Here is a 4,092-nt window from a genome sequence, read left to right as displayed (position 1 = left end):
TGAGAAGTTGGAAACAGGCTTCAAACCCCACTTGTCCTTTTATTGTGTTCTGTAAGTCTGTGTTCCTCTGTAAAGGTAAAAAAGAACCTGCTCTTGGTCTTACCTAGGGCCTAGAAAATTCATCTTAAATCAGGCTCATTCCCTCTTCCTGATATGGTCATTGTGATCTCATTCCATTCATTATCGAATTTCTCAGTCCTCTTCTTAATGGGTCAGCTTTTTTCCTTCTGATTTCTGTGGGTACATGACATCAGAAGTTACATAAATGATTACAAAGTAGGTGGGAAAAAAACAAAGCTCTATTTCTTTAATAGAACTTCCTTTTTAAGCCACTATTCTCACTTGGTAGTGGAAAACAATGCTTGTCACCTTTATGTATTCTAGTCAACGGCATTTTAAATGTTTTAAATGATTCTTTTGTGTAAATATTCAGTCAGATTTGCATATTATTATCTCAGCTGTTCCCAGCTCTGTCTCCCGGTCTTCTCTTTTTCCTACTTGAGGTCCTGCTTCTGTTTCACTGGGCTCAAGGTTCCATTAGCTGGCAGTGGAAGGAAGACTGGGAGTTTGCTTATGTGGATAGTATATGGTGTGGCAGCCTAAAGGCTGGTCCACTCCCTTAGTTTCATTTCTTGCCCAGATGCCAATGCAGTCCAGCTATCGATGTCCATAGTTGAGTCTCTAGACATGGAGGTTGTCCAGCATTGGCCTTTTTGTGTGGCGTGGTAGATGATTTTCCTGTGTCCAACTGGTGCCTTTTATAGCATAATGCAGGGGATCCTGTAGAGAGAGCATTGCCTCCCTCCCTCTTATCAAGTTTTTGCTAGTGTGGTTCTCTTCATTCTTTTTTTTTTTTTTTTTTTGAGAGAAGTATGCCTTTATTTTCTTGTTTCACATATAAAGTTGGCTAAATCGGTTGCTTTTTGGTGATTAGTGAAGGAGACAAAATCCCATATCCTTGTCCAGCTCCTCCGACTCTTCCTTTGTTTCCACCTTGGCTGGGGCCTTGGCAGCAGCAGGTGCAGCAGTGGTGGCCTCGGCCACAGGGGCAGCAACCACAGAGGCAGAAGGATCAGCCAAGAAGGCCTGGATCTTTGCAGTAAGTGGGAAGGTGTCATCAGGCTCTGCAGACAAAGCCAGGACCCACTTGTATCCATTAATGATAGAAAGGGGCACTGATGCAACAGTTGGGTGACCTGTCTGCAGACGTACACTGACGACATTGCAGACACCCTCCAGGAGTGAGAATGCAGTTTCCTCTGTGATGTCAGGCACTTCAGGGTTGTAGATGCTGCCCTTGTCAAACACATACTGAATGATCAGCTCAAAGGAGAAGGGGGAGATGTTCAGCATGTTCAGCAGTGTGGTTTGCTGGCTCCCACTTTGTCTCTAGTCTTAATCAGCTGCATATCAGTCAGGATTTCAGTGGTGCCCCTGAAGATTTTAGTGGCGGTGCCTAAAGCCTGGAAGATGGAAGACTTCTCGGGCCCCAGACCAGTGCTCTGGGCTGGCACAGTGACTTCACACAGAGCTACGGCTCCAGCTGGTACCTTAGTGGCTGGCAGCATGTCCCTGATCTCAGTGAGGTCCTCCTTGGTGAACACAAAGCCCACATTCCCCTGGACATGAGGCAACAGTTTCTCCAGAGCTGGGTTGTTCTCCAGATGCCCTTGCATGGGCCTTGTGCGTCGTGGTGTTCTGGCCCATCAGCAGTACAGCAACCTTCCCGCGGAGGGACATAAGAATATGTTGCATCTGCTTGGAACCTACGTTGTGTGCTCCCACAGTGAAGCATTTTGGATAATCATCCAAAAGTTGGATGATCTTAAGGAAGTAGTTGGACTTCCAGCCTGCCCGGTCTTCCCTGAGCATCACCAGTTGTGTGTGTCAGGGATTGTCACGTAGGGTTCAAAGACAATGTCACTCTCACGAGGATGCCTGGAGAGACCTCCTCATTCTTTTGGCTAGCCTCTTTTGGGGCTAGCAAGCGGAATCATCTTACCAGATACTTTCAAGTGTCTATTCTTTTTTTTTTTTTTAAAGATTTTATTTATTTATTTGAGAGAGAGAGAGAGAGAGCACAAGCAAGGGGAGCGGCAGGCAGAGGGAGAAGCAGCCTCCCTGCTGAGCAGGGAGTCCGATGTGGGGCTCGATCCCAGGACCCTGGGATCATGACCCCCGCTGAAGGCAGACGTTTAACCAACTGAGCCACCCAGGCGTCCCATCAAGTGCCTCTTCTAAGTTCGCAAAAAACCTGGAAATCCCCACTCCCTCAGACTTGCTGTTTAGGAAACCAGAGGTGATGTTTACTTGTTCCTTCTCCTCTCCGCTGACCTTTTCCTCAGGACTGCCCAGCATCCTACTAGGTCTGCTACTCACCACAGAAGTGGTTGGCAGTCCCCTCCAAAATCACCCTCACACTCTGGGGAGATGCTCTTAGGCACTCACCCTTCCCTTGGGCTTACAGTAGGAAGTGAGGAGTGGGCGGTCCCAAATATGGCATTTACTTTTTTTCTTTAGTATGATTTTCCAACTTGTGTATTTTGTCCTCTGGAACAAAGGATAAGGAGGAACATAGAATAAATCTTCATGTCCTTTCCTGACTGTTTTTATCTTACAGCCAGCTAGATGTGCACTGAACAGTTTGTAATCTGAGTCTGTTTGTGTGTGTGTGTGTGTGTGTGTGTGATGGGTGTTTGTTTTGAAAGTAGAGAGTTGTTAAGGAGAGGAGAGAAGCTGAAATCATCACTCTGTGTTTCAAGTTGCAGGTTGATAGGAATGACCCATTAGGGAGAGAAGATTTGTTGTAGGAGGGGGGAGAGCATTGCTGGAGTGATTGCTTAAACAGGAAGAAGGGATGGTAGTTAGTGCTCTGTTGGTCTGCCTACCTGGACTTTTGCCTTTTGCTTTTCAGTTGAAAGTTTCCTGCCTTGTTCACTCTTGCCTGATTATTGCTTCGGGTGTTCTGAATAATGTAGCAGAGTCTTTAAGTTAAGGATCAGAGAAGAAATCAGAACTTTTGAGAGGTCCAAATTTTGGACTTCCTAGGTTTTTCACAACAGCTTTGTATTGTGAGTTTAAAGTAGCAATATTCAACCAGAAGAAAGCAATAAAAACTTAGAGATAGTCATGGTTAGGTCTGTAGATTGATTTGTTTTCCTGAACAAAAATGCAAACTTCTCCCATAATGGTAAGTGTTAGTGCTGGAGTTGGGAAAGCAGTTGGGGCATGGACTCAGGATAAGTATAGAGGACCAGAGCGTCAACATCAGAACAAGGTAGAGAGTGTCTTATTGAAAATTATATTATTTTTAAGTTCAGTGAGTCGTTGTAACATCACATTGAAGGATATTATCACAACTCCCTGAACTTGTAAATTATGCAGCAGTCTTTCTTGTCTGGGATGAACATGTGCATCTGTGCTTTGCTTCCAAGAATGAATATTACGCTTGTTTTACAACTGCATAAAACTTAGCATAATTCAATGTGCAGGTAACTGCTTTAAAATACTATTCTACAGAAATGATATCATTCTGAGCTCAGAAAGAAAGGGATGGGAAATCTCCTTAGGCTTCATTGCTGAATACACAGAGTCCTTAATAGACTATTTAGACCTATCAAGAGTCAGAAGTGGGTTTCTTTTAGCGGAGGGATATGACAGACCAACATGGCTGACATCAGAATGTTAGGAAGACACATCTGGGAACGTCCAGTAAAGAAAATGGCAATGTTAGGGAGATCTAGCGAGAGACAAAGATGTCCAAGTGGAATGAAAGAGAATGTAGGCAGGAAGCTCTGGTGGGGCTGGAAGTTGAAGACCAGAGGGGAAGGTGGAACAGAGGTAGAGGGTGATACCAAAAAGGGGCCACGTGTCCAGTGGGGAAGGCAAGCCTGACAGGTGGAAACAAAATGTTAGCCAGAAGCCTATAGAGAGGTTAGAAGTGCTCAGAATCCAGGCAAGAAATTCACTAACACTTATAGGGCCTGAGAAGCAACGAATAACGTGAGCTCAAGATAGGATTCCAAGCTCAAAACATTCTAAGACAGAGACCAGATATGGTGTGATGGAGATAAATGGGTTAATGTGGCTCAG

General features: G+C 44.8%; 1 pseudogene; it reads right to left on the bottom strand.

Moving 5' to 3' along the window:
• Positions 1 to 930: 930 nt before the first annotated feature.
• Positions 931 to 1,872, bottom strand: LOC113920377 (annotated as a pseudogene).
• Positions 1,873 to 4,092: the final 2,220 nt, after the last annotated feature.

This window comes from Zalophus californianus, chromosome 3 (assembly GCF_009762305.2).
Source record: "Zalophus californianus isolate mZalCal1 chromosome 3, mZalCal1.pri.v2, whole genome shotgun sequence".
Classification (NCBI taxonomy): Eukaryota; Metazoa; Chordata; class Mammalia; order Carnivora; family Otariidae; genus Zalophus; species Zalophus californianus.
The sequence above is the reverse complement of the archived record's forward strand: the minus strand, read 5'-3'. Positions and strand labels throughout refer to the sequence as shown.